Here is a 19394-nt window from a genome sequence, read left to right as displayed (position 1 = left end):
TATTCATGGGTTGCCTGGTGGCTCAGTCAGTTGGGCATCCGACTTCGGCTCAGGTCATGACCTCACAGTTCGTGAGTTCCAGCCCCGCTTCAGGCTCTGTGCTGACAGCTCAGAGTCTGGAGCCTGCTTCGGATTCTGTGTCTCCCTCTCTCTCTGCCTCTTCCCCACTCGCACTCTGTCTCTCTCTCAAAAATAAATAAGAATTAAATATATATATATATGTATATATATGTGTGTGTATATATGTGTGTATATATATATATATATATATATATATATATGAAAAAATAAACACTGCCTGCTTCTGTGAATCTACAAATACAGATCACATATTCATAGATTTTAATAGTATTGTAATCGTTTCATATTGACGCTTTCTGAAATACAACTTTTGGGAAATCCCTTTATTTATGAGAGAATTGATAATTAGGAAGTGTTAGGTTTTATAGGAGCAAGAATATCTTCTCAAGGGATGCTGATGTTTTAAATACACAGAAAGTACCAAGAAAAAAAAGCCCACAGTCTGCAATACTGTGGATCCAAACTATATACCCAGATTTTAAAACACATTTCTTACTAGAACACAAAAGGCCTTTAAAGCAGGTGGTGCCTTTGTCCCCTGATACCAGTGTATTTTAATAAGGCTCCACTAGATTTTCGAAGGCTTTGGTTAAATTGGAACTGACATTATGCTAATTAGCTGGGTTTGTGAACGCGAGACAGGTAAAATTGAAATGCAATGGACTCCAAATTATGTTTATTTTCACAAAGAAGGCTCTGAAGAATATTTGGTTCCATTTGTCAGTATTTCATATCTTGCCACTGCCATCATTTTTTCCCCGCCTGGTGTGTTAATCTGGTAATCTGAAATCTTTTTGTCTGCCTGTAATATGATAGGCTGCTTTCCTGTGGTCCATCTGTCTCCTACAGGAGGTGAAAGTACTTTTCAGAAATGGTTTGGGTTGATGTTATTAATCTTTAGAAGCAGAGAAATTCCTTGAATAATTTAATAGCCAAATGGCATGAGGGGAACTTGGTATGAAAATGAATTTTCCTGTCAGCTTTAAAAATCACAGCATGGCCAGCCTTTCATCCATGCAACTCAAATATCAAAACACGGGATGTTTGTTTTCTTTTATGCAGGTTTTTTCTATTTTGCACCACCTAAGGTGATGAGGAAACATCTAGAAAATTTATGCTTACATTTTTTTTTCTGTTAAAAAAACCCACAACAAACTAACCAGCAAAAAGAAAGCCCTCCTTGTTCTCTGAAACAACAGATGCTGCCTTTGACCTTGGGATTTAAGGGCAAATCTATTCTTGTTTACATGTCTTGAATTTCTTGGGTTTGCCAGTACGAAGGCAGCAGTTGGGAATGGATGCTTTGGAAAGTATATGAATGATTTAAAAAAAAAAATTAGTCTGCACAGCTGTTGCTTAAAAAAAAAAAAAAAGGTTGTTCCCCCCTTCTTCCAATGCCACTTACATACAGGGTTTTAAAATTTATTTTTGTTATTATTATTATTAATGTTTTCTTTTGTACTTTTAATTGGAATTAACTGAGTTACAGATGTCACAGCTTCTGGGTATCTGATCCAACACTCTCCCTCCTGTGAAGGCGCCTATGGGTGGAAGATGACACATTTCATCTGCAGGGTCCCATTGTTTCTCGATGTTGGGAGAAGAGAACACAGCCAGTCCTGTGTTAGGCAAGCCAGCAGTAGTGGAAATGTTAATAACCAAATAAGATTTTTTTCTGTCAGACGTAGCCTCTTTACAATGCCGTCTTCCCTTGCCCTGTCTTTTGGAACATCATTCATGAAGGTAGCAAAAGCTTTCTAACTAATGTGAGGTCCAAGTGATATTACTTTGTGTGAAGTATGTCCACATGGGATTATTCTTATTTTGTTAAAAGACCATTAGCAAGTTTGTTGTTGTCGCTGCTGTTGTTTTGAGTCCAAACCAATAGATAGGCATTGACCATTTTTGTTTCTTTTTGCATAAATCATGTCCTTGGGAAGGAAATCTTGATGACGAGAAATTCATACCTTTCAACAACAAAGAATTAAGTAATGACCTTATTTTTCCGATAGTACTAAACTGAAGCCGGAAGAAGTTTTTCTCTTTAAATATCATAAAGTTCAATCTCATCTCTTTCCACTCTACAGTTTCAACCTGGGGAGACTGACAGTGAGATGGCCAGATCAGTTTCTTTGTTTCCTTTCAGAGATAATTTTCCTGAATATTTTCTTTTTATCTTAACTGAGGTTAACTTTTTATTTGTAGATCGTTATAGTGAAATCCCCAATAGCAGTTACTTTAGTTTTATTAGTCAATTTAGGGGCAACAGAAAATATATTAGAATGTCACCATGGGTACTTAACTAGAACATTCAAATCAGAAATATCTTTGATCTATTAGCTCTGGCTGCTAATTAAATAACAGGTAAGCAGTTAAGTATAATGAGCCAATGTAGAAGAAGCCAGGGGCCCATGGAGGGCTTCCTTTTCTCAGGCTTGATCAGTAATAAGGAGGTAAATGGATCAGGGCAATCATCTTCCCCTAAGAATAAGGTTCTTTTGCAGGCACTGGCAATCAAGTGCATTTGACCCTTAAACAATGAATGTCTCAACTGTGTGAATGTCCACTTATACATGGACTTTTTTTATATATAAATACAATCCAGTACTGTAAATGTATTTTCTCTTCCTTGATTTTCTTAATAACACTTTCTTTTCTCTTGCTTACTTTGTTATAAGAGTATGGTACATAATACATTTACAAAATTTGGGTTAATTGGCTGTTTATGTTATCAGTAAGATTTCTGGTCAACAGTAGGCACTTAGTAGTTAAGTGTTTGAGGAGTCAGAAGTTATATGAGGATTGTTGACTGTGTGTGGGGTAGGCCTACCCACCTAACCCCCCACATTGTTCAAGGGTCACAGACATTCGTGCGTAGCCCCAGTATTGGGGCTTCTTCTGCTGCTGTCAGTCATTTTCTTCTGAATCTTCTCAGTATCCCTCTAAGAGTAGGTGAGGACAGATGTTTTAAATTGCATTGTTTAGAAACTGACTCACCCTGTAAAGAGGTAGTTAGGGCATCTTGCCTTCTCAAATTGATGCTTCTGGAAGGCATCACTGGAATATCTGTTAGGGTAGCTGGAATCTACAACAAAGTGGTTATAACCTTTGGCAGAAAAATTTTTTTTAAGTTTATTTATTTTGAGAGAGAGAGGGAGAGTGAACATGAGCGGGGGAGGGGCAGAGAGAGAGGGAGAGAGAGAATCCCAAGCAGCCTCGGCACTGTCAGTGCAAAGCCAGATGCAGGGCTCGATCTCATGAACCTTGGAGATCATGACCCGATTCGAAATCAAGAGCTGGGCGCTTAACTGACTGAGCTACCCAGGTGTCCCTGGAGAATTTCTTAATGATCTTTTGAGAGCATTTTCCTTGTTAACCGCTAGTACTTTAAAAAGGTCCCAGTGCTTTCCCTTGACTGCCTTGAGAAACTGTAGGCTCTAAAGGAGTTTTAAGAAACTTGATTCTCCAAACAACTGCTCCAAAACCCATTTTCTTGGTTCAGGAGTCTAAGATAAATGTTTAAAAATTAATTTGTTCAACCAACGAATGACCTATTCAGCCAACCAACCAGCCAACAAACTAACTTCACTGAATGTCTTGCTCTGGAACTCTTAGTACCTTTGCAAAGCTTTTTTTTTTTTTTTTTTTCAACGTTTATTTATTTTTGGGACAGAGAGAGACAGAGCATGAACGGGGGAGGGGCAGAGAGAGAGGGAGACACAGAATCGGAAACAGGCCCCAAGCCATCAGGCCAGAGCCTGATGCGGGGCTCGAACTCACGGACCGCCAGATCGTGACCTGGCTGAAGTCGGACGCTTAACCGACTGCGCCACCCAGGCGCCCCTTTGCAAAGCTTTTTAAGAGTACCAAGAAAAGATGGTAAAGGTGTGTTTTGTAAAACTTAATAGTTAGACTTGTTAGTTCATCAGTTATGGGATAAACAATGCTATCGTCATTTTAACTTGTCTTTATGTTAAATTTCTTCCAGACTATGGTTAAGGGCTCAACTATACAGAATTCTTACCCAACAGCAGCAACATTTCTACAAAATGATAGAAAGTCACCCATTAGTAAAAGTATAAAGTAAAAAGGATAAAACATTCCTCAGGATAGAATTTCTTTACTAATTTTTTTACATGTGATATTGAACATTTTGAGTCTAGTATAATTTTTTTTACATTCATCTTATTGGAGTATTGGGAGGTACAATATTAATTTTTGGAGTCCACTAAGATGGAATGTATTGCATGAAAGTTTAAATTAATTTAACTTAATTTGAGAGCTTATGAAAGAGGACTTAAGCTTAGTGCATTTTCGAAGTTTCTTTTTTCAATTTCAAAAACAGTTTTTGGTCTTTTTGGCAAAGGATTGGCCGTTGGCTACATGAGGAACTGTAGTGTAAAAATAATTAGCTTTTGATGATTTCTTCTTCTCTCTCTCTCTCTCTCTCTCTCTCTCTTTTTTTTAGTATGAACATGGCTACAGGTTTTAGGAGAATAGGTTTGAACAGGAGATTTTCAATATTTCCTAATGAGAGCTAGCATATATATAAAATAGAAATTGACTTACTAAAAAGTTTGCTTTGGATTTCTCTAAAACTTTCTATCTCTACCTATGCTCATCCTTTTTAAACAGAAGTTTAAGACCATTAGTAATTAAAAATCTGTATTTTAGAAAATGATTACTTGGACTCAACTTTTGGGGGTGCTTTTGCATGTGTTTAAAATTATGGTTTGCCTGTATTTTTTTTTTAACGTTTATTTATTTTTGAGACAGAGACAGAGCATGAACGGAGGAGGGTCAGAGAGAGAGGGAGACACAGAATCGGAAACAGGCTCCAGGCTCTGGGCCATCATCAGCCCAGAGCCCGACGCGGGGCTCGAACTCACGGACCGTGAGATCGTGACCTGGCTGAAGTCGGACGCTTAACCGACTGCGCCACCCAGGCGCCCCTGTTTTGCCTGTATTTTGACTAAGCATTAGATAATTAAAACACTCATAGTAAAAAATTATATAGATTGTCTGTCTTACAAGACTGAAGCACAGTTGCTAACCTGTTTCTAAAGAATCTTCTTTCACAAGACCAGTTTCAGGTCAAACCATGTCATACATAGGATGTTTTTCTACAATAAAGAGTATAGATTTTAGATGCAGAGAGACCCGGCTCAAACCTAAGCCTCTTGTTAATTAGCTATTTAGTTTCATGCAAGTTATTTCAGCCCCCTGAGACTCAAGAATTGTATATTTTCTAAATGCCAGACATTATACTAAAAATAAGCAAACTTCTTTCCTTTCCTTAGGAAGTTTACTGACCAGTGGGAGAGGGTGACTCATAGGCATAATTTTGTGATGGGTATGCTCATGGTCAGAGAAATGTGCTCAAGGTGCCACAGAAGAGTGACATTCCTCCTGGCAGCTCACTCCTTTTCAGCACACATTTAAGTACTAGGCATAGTCTTAGGACTTGGATACCAGTGTGAAACAGGTAAACACAGTCCTGACCCTTCTGTTGTCTTACAGTCTAAATAACAAAGATGATTGTAAACTAGAAATTCTGGGGCCTATCTTCTAGGGTTTGTGAGGATGAAATGAGTTTTCTTTCTCCTTCATGCCGTCTCCATCCTGCTCACTTAGGGCCTCTCTTTGCACTCAGTCCCCCACTTGCCTTAGGGGAACTTGTTGGCTGGGCGAGGTTCTCTTTGGGGTAGCTGTTTCTCTTGGTTAACAGTTCCATATAATGAATACCCTTACAGGTCAATAGCTAAATACTTCTTCCCAAGAATATTTGTGTTATTACCAGAGACCTTTGGAGAATCAAGACCATAATAAGCATCTCTCCATTTGATAGAATTTTGGCTACTGAGCAGGTCTCCATGGGGAACTGGAGTGTCTCCTCGGGTCCTACTATAATGGTGCCTGGCTGCTCTCCAGATGTCAGTGGTAAGTGGTAGGGTCCCTGGTGCTTCATGGAGAGAACAACAGATGGTAGCCCCACCCTACCTCAGGTTTGAATGTTATTGGTTTGTGGGCTTGCCGTGCTCAAATCAAAACCAAAGAATTAGGCTGGACCCAGAAGTTAGAATGCTTTGCTATACATAAAAGTCCTTCTTATTACTCTGGTACAAAGAGTACAAAATTAGCTGGTACAAAATCATCTTCTCTTGGGTTTTAAATTTCAAGTTATTATCCTGGGAAGCAGTTTAGGTCCTGTGACATCATCCTATTAAAGTACTTCTAAGATATCTTTTAACTATAAAATTAGTATTAATTATATAAGTTATATAATAATATACTACATATAATGTAATTAATTAATAATTATGAGTTGTGATCACTTATGTACAGTTGACCCTTGAACAATGTGGGGGGTTGGGGTGCTGATACCCCACACAGTCAAAAATCTGCTTATAACTTTGAGTCCCCCCAAACTTAACTACTAATAGCTTCCTGTTGATTGGAAATCTTACTGATAACATAAGCAGTCCATTAACACGTATTTTGTAAGTTATATGTGTGATATACTGTATTCTTACAATAAAGTAAACTAGGGAAAAGAAAATGTTATTAAGAAAATCAAGGAGGAGAAAATACATTTATAGTATTGTACTGTATTTATTGAAAAAAAACGATCTGTGTATAAGTGGACCCGCACAGTTCAGACCCATGTTATTCAAGGGTCAACTTTATGGTTCTTAGCTCCTCAGGCAAATAAGTTCATAGTAGATACACAGGTGAATATAAAAATCTCCTTGTAGTAATATAAGAACTATCACTCAGGCAGGAAGGTAAAGAAGGAACACATGCGTGAATCATTTCTGTGTATTTTTTTTCCTTTTGAAGCACAGGTAGGATCATGTCATTTCCCTTCTCAAGAAAGTCCAGTGGCATCTTACCGCACCCAGAATGGCCTGTGCTCAGAGTTACCTTTCATCCCATTTCTCATCCCAAGTATTTTCACATCCTTTAGGTACCCTTTGCTCCAGCTTATCGGGTATATTAGCCGTTCCCCCCAAAGACCAGGCTTTATATCTCCAGGCCTTTGCTCATACTGTTTGCTCAGCAAGGGATAAATTTTACTCTTTATTCATTTATAAGATTCTACTAATCCCACAAGACTGAGTTCAAATGCCTTCTCTTTCATGAAACCTTCCATAGTCCTACTAATCAGGATCAATGATTTCTTTCTCATTGTTGGCCGATTGTGTGTACCACTATTACTCTTTATAGGCTTTTCTCATTCCTGCTTGCATCTAGTTAATTCATTCATCTATCTATACATTTATTCAACAATTATTTCTTGCAAGCTGTTCTGTCTGTGGTACTGTGAAAGGATATGGGAATGTAGTGGGAAGCAGAAAGCAGACATGGTGCCTATGCTTTGGGAGCATACAGTCTTCAGGTAGAGATAGGCAATAAGAACATAGAAAAATCCACAAAGCTAAAACTGCAGCTGAGATAAGAGCAAGGAAGATAGATTTGTGTATTGCTCTTTCTAGACTCTAATCTTCTTAATGTCAGTGACAGGCTCTTGCTTGGTAGAGAAGGCAATAGTATAAATCAGCTATGACCACACGGTGGGACTCATGCTCTCTGTTGGGGGTTGAATTCTGTCCCCCCAAAAGATATGCGGAAGTCCTAAGCCCCAGCACATGTGAATATGATTATGCTTAGAATAGAGTCTTTGCAGATGAGGAGGTCATACTCAGGGCGGGCCCTAATCCAGTATGACTGGTGTCTAATAAGAATAGGAGAGATGACACAGACACAAGAGAGAAGTCCATGTGAAGACAGAGATAGGGATTGGAGTGATGGGTTTACAAGGCAAGGAACACCAAGGAATGGAAGCAGCCACCAAGAGCTAGAGGGGAGGCATGGAACAGATTCTCCCTCAGAACCTCCCTGAGAAACCAACTCAAATGGCACCTGGATTTCAGACTTCTAGCCTCCAGAACGGTGACAGAATAAATTTGTTTTTCATTTTCTTTTTTTGGCCACCCAGTTTGTGGTAATTTGTTCTGGCAGTCCTAGCAAGCCAATATACTGTCCTAGAAGGAAGTTCATATGAACTAGCACACAGCACCACAATGCACTAATGTTTGGGTAAATGAATGAATTTGTGTAAATGATTGAATGAATGAATAGAGTATTGTGTTTGTTCTCTTCAATATTAAGAGACCAGGGTGAGCTCAGGATATTTCTTTGTGCTCCAACTCTTTTTTAAGAGGAAAATAAAAATGTGGATTCACAGTTAACAACATTATCATCAGTTGAGGAGGCTGAACTGAATTACTTAATTGCCCATGGGGATCTGTCTTTAGAAATAAAGCTGTGTTTTTGTCACTGTGGCTAGTGAGGGAGGTTTTAAAAAGCTAGAATTACTAAATATTGAAATAGCAGCAACTCTTTCCTCTTCTCCCTCCAAAGTAGAAGGACTCCCTTCTACTCCCTTTGGACTCCCTCCAAAGTATATATTTATATACATTTAAATTATATATATATATATATATATATATTTATTTATATATATTTAAATTGTATATATTTATATATATTTAAATTATATATATTTATATATATTTAAATTATATATATATTTATATATATTTAAATTATATATATATATTTATATATATTTAAATTATATATATATATATATATATATATATATATATATATATTTGAGAGAGAGAGCATGAGTGGTGGAGAGGGGCAGAGCGGGAGAGAGAGAGAGAGAGAGAGAGAATCTTAAGCAGGCTCCACTCTAAGTGTGGAGCCTGACATGTAGCTGGATCTCACAACCCTGGGATCATGACCTGAGCCAAAATCAAGAGTTGGACACTCAACCAGTTGAGCCACCCAGGCACCCTACTTCCTATTTTATACATCTAAGACCATACCCATGGAGCCCTGTGGTGAATACCTACTTAAATCCCAGAGAGGCAGGAATGGGACGGCACTGCAGCTTGGAGAAGTTGGCCTTTAGCTCTACATGGATCTACTAGTTGTGTTGTCAATGGAGAATTGAGTCCATCATTTTCCCAGGCTCTCCTCACAAGACCCTTGCTCCAAGGTGCCAACCAGATGTCTCAGAGTCATAGCCAGGGGAGGAAGGCTAAGTCAGCATTGTGGCTCTCAGTGCAGAGGGATAAGGCAGAAGTAGAGGTTCTCCTAATACAGAAATCTTCTCTCACACCTGAAGTTTGTATTAAGGTCACATTAAGGGATGCGGTTTGCAGGTGACTTCAGCAACAGAGCATAGTGGTCCTCGCCTCTGAAGAGGGTGGCTCATTTTCCTCATGTTATTACTTGTCATCTACATGTCTCTGTGTTTATGAGTGTCACGTGATATGGCACAGAGCATTCAACATTTACTGAGCCCCTAAAGATTCAGGATAGGATGTTGAAATTAGCCTCCGTACCTCAGTGTATCCCACCCCTGCATCTCCTGTCCAGACCCATATCAGATGAAACCATACATAGCATGCCTCCTGAAGGCCTGTTTTCAGGCTGCTCAGAAAAGTACCAACAGAAAAAGTAGTCTCCTAGCAGTTAATTTAGTACAATAAATGATTTATTGAAAGGAATGAATTTTCAGAGGGAACTGCTATCAGCATTTATTCTCAAGATGAGGGTAGTGGGATTGCAGGTCTCAGAGTAATAGACCTGCTGTTTGTATATATGTGTTTTTCTGTACTGTTTACATGCTGGGACTCCTTTTCTCCCACCTCTCCTCCGAGCCAGAGCCCTGCTTTGAGGAAACATGGCTACATGTTTGTTATTTCACAATAATCTTTTTGAAAATTATTATTATAAGTGAATTTCACACTGTTGGTGTTATTTGTACTTGCAAGAGGACTCTTATGAAATATCCATGTAACGACAAAAGGAACAATTGTAGACTTCACTTTCTAGGACCAATAGGTAAGAAAAAGAGGATTGAGCTGTTTCTGGAACCCCCTCTGCCACTAATTCTGTGTGTCTTCCATCAATTACCCAATCTCTCACACCCATGATTTCCCTAATGTTTAAAACGAGCAGGTTGAAGCTGAGGACCTCTAAATTGCCTTCCAGCTCTACTGTTCTGTGATTTTTAGCTGTATGCAATTCTAGCCTGTTTGGTTTGTGTGTAAGCTAAGAGTTGGTAAGCAGTATCACAAATAACGACAAAGATAAATTTTTCAAAATTGGACAAGCTAGAATCCTCAGAGGCAATATTCCAGGTTTTGAATTTATAGACTATTTGCTGGTAAAAATCTCCTGAGTAGTTTCTAAACATTTGTATTCTTACTTCCTTCATTTTCAAAACACTGTCTCCGTGATTGCTGAGCGATTCCCCTGAAATGTAATCTCTTACTCATGGTAGCATGCTGGGCGCAGGCGGGATCCATGTGAAGTTAAGCACGCACAGATCTTGAAGGTCAGAAGTACACCTAATGGCACTCTGTGGTCCAATACCCTCATCTGTAAGCATTAGTAATTGCCATGAATACTCAAGGAAGTGCCCCACTTGGGAGCTGCTGGATTTCAGCCATAAACCAGAATTCGGATATACGCATCTTGTGAAAGCCGAAGTAGCTAGTGTTGCCAGAGACACACAGGTGATACTACCGAATTAATGAACTGGGCAGTGTGCCATCCTGCTGAAAAAAGTGTGGCCATTTATTAAGGTTCAACACGATAGACAGAGGAAATGGTGAATTTACTGGATGTATTTTAGAAATTTGAAAATTGATAGCAAAACAGAAAAGAGACCCCAGTCAAGAGAAGAGGCCTGGCACAACAGGTTGAAAGCATTCAGTGAACTAGATCTTCTGGCCCGTTGGGTAGCCACCAAGAACTGGGCAATTTGGGCAAATGCTTCCTTAGTGGTTTGTGTCTGAGGTAGTGAAATCCTCCACAGGACTTCTGTTTTCTGAGCCCCATCGGAAAGTGGCTACTGTGGGTAGTCAAGATACCACCCTCAAGTTTCAACTTCATTTTCATTTGAAAATGGAAATATTTTAAATGATACACTACATAGTGGCATAGGCATTTATTATTATAAAAATAACATTGTTTTGATAATTTGGTTAGAAGTAGAAAAATACAGAATGAACCCGCAATTGTTTAATCCTCCCATCTAGGTATAATTTTTTAATATTAACCTTATTAACCCTTTTGCTGTATTTCCTTCTGGTCTTTTTTGTTGCTGTTGTTCATATCTTAAGCGTAACACCTACACAGTTGTGCACACATTTTGAAAATCCGACATGACAAGTATTGTCTGGTCTTCTCTGCTTTGGAGCAGCCATTAGGGCAACTGAGGGCATGAGGATCAGGGCCATAAAATGTCTCCTCTCTCATTTCCTTTCCCCACGCTTTAGCGGGTGGTGAGTGGACATGCAGCCCCCCAAAGACGGGCTTGACTCGAAGACACCCTGTTTGCAGTGTGCACACACCTTCCCTTGTCATCCCCTGCGGGAAGTCATGTGTACTCTTGGGGCTTTGGCACTTCCTGACCTTGCTCGTATCTTAGTTGCTAAAACCCTTCCTGCCCCTTCCTACCCAGCTGTAAACGTCTGGGTGGCCGAGTGATATTTTACTTATCTAAATTACAGCAAAGTGGCTGGTGAAAGAGCAAAATATAAATGATGGTTTTTGTTCTCTACATTCTTTTGTAAAGCAAAAGTATTGGTCGTGTCATTCTACACGACAGAACTTGTTAAAATCATGGGAAAGTAGGGGGAAAATGTTTGAAGAATCTTTCCAATTAGTATTTCTGGGTCAGCTGGAGTCAGATGACACATGTTTGGTTTGGGAGAAGGCTCTTGATATTAAAAATGGCTCCCAGGAGGCAGCCTAGTGAGAGGAACCAGTGAGAGCCTTGGAATCAGACAGACCTGGAACTGAATACTGGTTTTTCTTAGCTCCTTAGTATCATCTTGAGCACATTATATAACTATTATGAACAGGAGTTTCCTCACCTGTGGGCTACAGATGATGATGCGTACTTCCCAGATGTTTAGGGAGCTTAATAAAAATATATGTATATTCCTAACACACAGTAGGTGCTTACTAGTGAGCTTGTTCCTTCTGTTTTCCTCAGAGGTTTCTGGAAAGAGTGCAGAGAAATACAGTTCATCCTCAAGGCAGTGAGTGATGATGATAATGGTATGCTAATATTTACCCAGATAAACACCTTGCACAAAACTATTTGTATAATGTTAATCAGCAGAAAAGGTTCTCATCATATGCTGTGATTTGAGTTTTCCTTCCCTCATATTACAAAGATTTGGATGAGAGTGAAAGTCATTGAATTGAAAAAATTTCTCTGCTTTGCTGTCAGAGCATGTTCTTATATTTGTTAATAAAGCTGGCAGTGCATCTCTTTATGACATTCTCATCATCTCCCAAGAATTTCAATGAGTGGGAGCAGTGAGGGGAGATTGGGTTTTGGGGGCCACTTGGTGTTCGAGTTGAAAAGATACGCACATTTGGGAAAACAGATTATGATCTGGATTAGCTGGGTGGCACACGTGTTGTATAAGTGCTTGACAGATTCCCGGAGGAAAAATTTAAAAGAAAATAGTTTTGCTTTTTGCTTGTGGCAGCCATTCTGAAGAGTGTTGTATCAGCTTTTTACTCCACTTCTGAATAATATAAGGTGAGGGACGAGTAGACTTTGTATTGTAATGTTAAAAAATATTTATTTATTTATTATTTAATTTAAAATATTTATTATTTAATTACTAAATATTAGCATGTAGCAAGAGATTGCTCAATAATAGTGTAGAGCAGGAAAAGGGATTGAGAAAAGTTTTCATACAAAGAGGTAAAAGAAATTGAGGGAAATTCTTTATTTTCCAACTCTGGGTTTTAATTCCTGTCACTACTTACCCCATTTTTCTAAGCTTGATGCATTTCTTCTCAATAAGTGGGATTTCCTTAAGTTTTTCTCATTTCACTTAATGGAGTAACTTTGTTTTTGTCATTAAATCCATCCTGAAGGGAAAGATAGATGTTGTAATATGGGAAGTACAAAGTTTGATTCTGCCTTTGAAATGAGTGACAGGTTCCTTCAGAAGAAGTCACACCTGCTTTGAGGTGCATCATGAGTAATAGACAGTATATCATTGAACAGACAAGCTCAGACTTTGTTGAGAAGAGGCATTTGTTTACAAGGAGTATTTGTTAAGCATCTGTTCTACTAAATGGGGGAAATGAAGTCAAACCCTTATTTTTTTTTCCCTCTTAGTCTCCTGGAAGATCACAATCAGATTTTTAAAAAATCACATTTCTCGATCTCGCGGTCTGTGAGTTCGAGCCCCGCGTCAGGCTCTGGGCTGATGGCTCGGAGCCTGGAGCCTGCTTCCGATTCTGTGTCTCCCTCTCTCTCTGCCCCCCCCCCCCCCCCCGTTCATGCTCTGTCTCTCTCTGTCCCAAAAATAAATAAACGTTGAAAAAAAATTTAAAAAAAAATCACATTTATTTGTTTTTGAGAGAGGGAGAGAGAACTTTCGAGTGAGGGAGGAGTACAGAGAGAGAGAGAGAGAGAGAGAGAGAGGGAGAGAGAGAATCCCAAGCAGGCTTCACACTGTCAGAATCAAGAGTCCGATGCATGGGTCGAATCCACGGACTGTGAGATGATGTCCTGAGCTGAAATCCAGAGTCAGACGCTTAACTGACTGAGCCATCCAGGTGCCCCAGGTCACAATCAGATTTAATGTACTATTAAGTAGTTATTATAGCTTTGTTATTTTGCTCACTTGCTTCCCTTTTTCTCCCTCAAATTTTTAATTTCTCTCTTTTTTTTTATTTTTTAGAGAGAGAGAGTGCACAAGTGGGGGAGAAGAACAGAGGAGAGAGAGAGAGAGAGAGAGACAGAGAGAATCTTAAGCAGGCTGCATGTTCAGCCCAGAGCCCAATGCAGGGCATGATCCCACAACCCTGGGATCATGACCTGAACCATAATCAAGAGTCAGATGCTTAACCGACTGAGGTACCCAAGCACCCCAAGTTTTTAATTTTTGAGTTTTTAATTTCATCGATTCAGTCATCAAACATATTTTCTGTATTAGTTGGAAGGGAAAGAAAAAATATCCCATACGTCTCCCAATCTTGAGAAACCCCGTAAACAAATACTATGGTTCAACAAAGACTGTAATCCGTGAAGCTCAGACCTCCCGTCTGTGGAGGGAGAAGATCCAGGCACAGAGCTATGGGAAAGGCGTTGTGTGAGAGGCAGTAATGTGTATCTTTTGGGGCAGAGCACATCAAGTTTTAAAGAATAGATAAATTGTAAATAATCATTAAAAATGAGTAAAGAAGTAAGTGTGATCACCACAATGGGGAGAGGTTAAGTGGCGGGCGGGGGAGGTAGGTGACTAAGGGCCTCAGTGAGTGACTATCCTAATGGAATTTCAAGTAAAGGACTTATTTGCAAAAGTAGACTGGAGGAATAGAGATGGTGCATTAGATGAAGTCCTTCTCTCCAAGAGGTGAATCAGGAAATAGAGTTCCAGGGAAGGAAAAAAGCCCAGCTACTGGTAAGAGCTAGAGATCCCTAGAATTCTATCACTTAAAGAAAAAAGCTTAAGGATGTTTCAGTTTTTCCTATTTTAATCAGCCAGCTGCTTATGTGACACCATATTATGAGGTTATTACTTAGTAAGATCCTGAATGAAAAGGCTCTCTTAGACCTCTACCTCTTATAAAATATTGGTCTCAGAACCCCATTACTTTCTTAAAAGTTATTGATGATTCTAAAAAGCTTTTGCTCAGGTGGTTTATTTCTATCAATTTTTATTGTGTTATCAATAAATGAGAATTAATAAAATACAATGAGGAATTTTTAAAGTCCAAGAATATACCAAAAACAAATTCTATTCACTTTAGAGTGATGATGTCATCTTGAGGCATGTAGCCTCTGGAAAACTCCACTGTACGATTGTGGAAAGAGAGAGTGAAAAGGGCAAAGTACATCTTATACCTATTATAAAGACAGTTTGTGGTCATGGACCCCCTGAAAGGGGTTCAGAGGCCCCCAAACCACTTTGAGAACCACTCTATGCTGGTGACACAGTAGCTTTCTGTGCTCGAGATTTGAGGGTGATTGTGCCGATTCTTTCATTCAGTCAGCAATCACTTACTTCTTTTTCCAGGATGAATAACTTTGTATGAAGGGTTAAAAATAAACAAGGTTGCATTTCACACATTGCTTTGGGGTCCAGGACTGGAACTGCTAGTGGTAAAAAAGAAGGAAAACTCAACATTTACAACAGAAGAAGACTATTCAATGGTTTCTAACTTTTCCATTGTTTTTAAACGTGTTAAATTAGATGTGAGTCAATCAAGTGAAGAGAGTGTATTTTAAATTTTTTTTTTCTTCCACGTTTTTATTTATTTTTGGGACAGAGAGAGACAGAGCATGAACGGGGGAGGGGCAGAGAGAGAGGGAGACACAGAATCGGAAACAGGCTCCAGGCTCTGAGCCATCAGCCCAGAGCCTGACGCGGGGCTCGAACTCACGGACCGCGAGATCGTGACCTGGCTGAAGTCGGACGCTTAACCGACTGCGCCACCCAGGCGCCCCAAGAGAGTGTATTTTAATTACACATCATAAGGACCTTCTTGACCTTTGGAGTAAGTGAACATAGAATGTGTGTGGAGTCTCCAGATGGAACCAATTAAGAAGAGGCCTTCCCTCAAAGGCCTGGTTTACATGGATGAGTCTGGAGGCAGGGTTTGAACTTGATTATGGTTGGTCTGCCATCACTTTTAGCTTTCGAGGTTCCCTCCAGCATGATGACAAAAAATTGCAACTCTGCCACATCCGGCTGTCCTCACTACCCCTTCTCCTCACCACCACTCATAAAACTCTATGCCTGAAGAGTTCAAAGGCCAAAAGAATTAAATGGAAAACAAGAGTTTGGCAAGCTTATATAAAGGAAGGTTTGGGATCAGGGCAGATGTTTTTGACACCAGCTGCCCTTTCTCTAGGCGACCTCTGAGTGTGGCCATGAATCCCATCGTCAGTCTTTGTTCTGAAGATGCACAGAGGACGCTCCCTAAAACACGAAGCATGCTGTTGACTTTGTTCCCAGGCCTGGTGTCTGCCAAATCTGCCCAGTCAGTTCCCATTGCTGCCAGCCGAGATTTTTCCCATCACCGCGACAGCAGAGCACACACGCCTTCTCTTCTCTCTTTAGAGGGTTTGTTATTTCAAGAAAAGCTGAGGACGGAATTGCTGGGAATCACTGCTGCTGTGTCTGACCACCGAGGGCAAATTTTCTCTATTGGTTGTTTTCCTTTTCAACTTCCTGGGGCCTCGGTGGTATTTACATTTGGGCCCTGTCATTTCATTGTTTCATGAATATCCATTTGAGTGAGACACTTGGCATCCAAATATACTTCTTTTTTTTTTTGGTTCACATTGAGTCCAAATGTCTAACAGTCTCACCATTGATCATTGAAATGGAAAGATTAAAAAATGTCACTTGCTTATTTTTTCTGCTTTAAATCCAGTAACAAGTCGCTTTGCACGCCCTAAGGAGCACAGCTGGCATCTATAACCTGTCTTCTTATTTTCTATAATGGTGCTTTCTACTCCACACTACCAGATCTGGATGAAAAGCTATTAAAAGAGTTCCAGAGGAATTTCCAAGTGAATTATTATTTTTTTAATGGGTAAAGAATGCTTTGGATCTTCCGCTGCTCTTGCACTCAGTGGCCTTTTTTGTAGTGGTCTGCTTGAAGAAAAAGAAAGAAAACAAACAAAAAAATCGTATGTGCCGTGCAATGGCCACATTGGAGCAGGGTCACATTTAGCTCTCTAAGTTGCTACCATTGTTAATCTAGTGGTTTTTGTGTTTTTTTTTTTTTTTTTTTTGCTTTTTTTTAACATTGTTCTCAAACTCCTTTCTTACCGAAATCTTGACCATGGTCCCATCTTTCTTAGCCAACTGACCTGGTTCCTCCCCTGCTTTCCCCATAGTGCTTTCTTGTTTTGGGCACCTGTTGACCTAGCAGTAGGTATTTTGCTTTGAATCCTTAGTTTATGGCCTCACTTTCCTGCACACATCCCACACTGTTCTTTCTGTCCCTCCTTTTACCTATTTCTTCTCATAGGTCCCCCTATGGATCCCCCTCCCTCAAGGCCCAACTCAGGTCATGCTTCCTCCTGGGCCTTCCCTGGGTCTGTGTTGATGGACTCCTCCACTCCTCTGCACAAATCCAGTGTATGCCCTGCATTATCATGTTAAGTCCTGGTGTTGCCCGCCCTCTGGGGACAGCAATAACACACTCCTTACACCACCAGAGGACTCAGGTGGAGCCAGGGGACCATGTATAGAGTATTTACTTACACATGCCAGCTTTTAAAGAGTTGATCTTAGAAGAATAATTGAATACATATGTCTGACAGATTGTAGTCAGCACAGGAGAAATGTGAGTTGAACCACAGGGTGCCTAGTTCTAAGCTTTTTGTGTGAAGGCTATGCTATATAATGCCTCAAATGCTTGATGGAAAGGCAAACATTTAGTCATATAATCTGAATGCTTTGAAATGTTATATATTCTATATTTATTTATTTATTTTTGAGAGAGAGTGAGCGAGCACGTGTGCACATGTAAGTGGGGAATGGCAGAGGGAGAATCCCAAGCAGATTCCATGCTGTCAGTGCGGATCACGATGTGGGGCTCAATCCCATGAACCATGGGATCATGACCTGAGCCAAAATGAAGGGTTGGATCCTTAACCAACTGAGCCACCCAGGTGCCCCAGAAAATCTTAAGCAGGTTCCATGCCTTTCGCAGAGCCTGACATGGGGCTCAGTCTCATGACCTTGAGATCATGACTGGAGCCAAAATCAAGAGTCAGATGCTTAACTGACTGAGCCACCCAGGTGCCCCAAATATCTATCTGTCTATTTATCTATCTATCTATCTATCTATCTATCCAAATGGATATGTGGTAGATTGTAAAAAAATATTTTTCATAAGTTGAATAAAAGAGTATGTTCCAGCTCTACACTGACATCAGATACTTTGATACTTCAGCTGTGTGTTTCACAGTGTTAAATGAAAGTTATGATATGAAAGTACCACAGATTATTATTAATTTAAAACAATGCTAAAGCCATACATTAGGCCCTACATATGGTCTGGAGTTTGGACCCAGAGGAATGGAAATGGACACAGATTCTTTGGAATATGAAGGAGGGACTGTTTTCAACTTCAGAATTTTTCTGAGTAGTAACTGCCTATTTATTTTACGCTGTTACTAAACAATGAAAGATGAGGGAAGAGTCATTTTGACCTTGCTCAATTTTTGTAAGAATACTACTTTGGAGTACATGATAGAAATTTTACTTTCTTTGACTTTATGAATTTTGTGTTTGTTGCTGTTAGCCCTTTGTTATAAAGGCATTTTGTTCTGTCAGTACTAGACAATTGGTAAAGAAAAATAATCCCTTTGTAAATTGAATCTGATTTTGCATCGTGGAGACACAGAGGGAAAGGCTGACTGATAATAATAAGGAAGCTAGATGACCTGAGCGAGAGACTTGGACTTGATGTGACACAGATGGTGGAGGAAATGGGGGCTCCAGGATGGGAAGAGCTGGGTGTCTTCTTAGCTGCAAAGAGAGGTGGAAGGTTGGGCTCTGAGTTATCATTCTTTTATGGACAAACAACATCTTTTGATTTTTCCCTTTAGATTCCAAAAGAATATTTACAAAGGATTCATGACTTTCTTTTAAGACATGTAATGAATTCATCCATATGTGGACTTCTGCCAGAATTTTAAGGCATATGCTATTGACTCTTCAGCAGAGAATTCCTAATTCAAAAGAAAAGTTTAAAGCCTAATGTTTAGATTTCCTCTGGAGCCAGGGCTTCGTTGCAACCACGTCTGAGGATGTAGGCACCCTACCCACATTGTCCCAAAGCTGTACTGACACTGTCCCAAAGATGGTTACTGAGCGTTTCATAACCATTTCTGTTGTAGAATTTGTGCTGTTTTTCACTAGATTAAATAACAAGTGAGAAGTTGACCATTTTCTGAAGTGTACCTATGTTAGGTCTGTAGGTATTGTAAAACAGATGAATCTCTTCGGGTGTGGCAGTTGAGGCATCTTGAACCATTTCAAACTAAGAATGCACCTCCTGGACTGTCCCATCTTTCAGATGAGGCCCGCCCTGTCAGAGGGGGACTTGTGAGTCCCCAGGTGCAGGCTTCATGCATGTGGCCCCTTATTAGCATTTCTGTTTTCTGTGACCCGCCACTGTAACCTGAGCTCAGCCAGCTGATGTTTTTTCTTCCTCCCCACCCCTGC

General features: G+C 39.8%; 1 protein-coding gene across 8 annotated transcripts in view; it reads left to right on the top strand.

The window, feature by feature from the left end:
* TNIK (TRAF2 and NCK interacting kinase) overlaps positions 1-19394 on the top strand; it is a 405908-nt gene that overhangs the window by 140030 nt on the left and 246484 nt on the right. The gene's annotated exons all lie outside the window — the stretch shown is intronic.

Source organism: Puma concolor, chromosome C2 (assembly GCF_028749965.1).
Source record: "Puma concolor isolate L17-30 chromosome C2, mPumCon1.1.hap2, whole genome shotgun sequence".
NCBI classification, from domain to species: Eukaryota; Metazoa; Chordata; class Mammalia; order Carnivora; family Felidae; genus Puma; species Puma concolor.
Note: the sequence above shows the minus strand (reverse complement) of the source record. Positions and strands in the feature narration are given on the sequence as shown.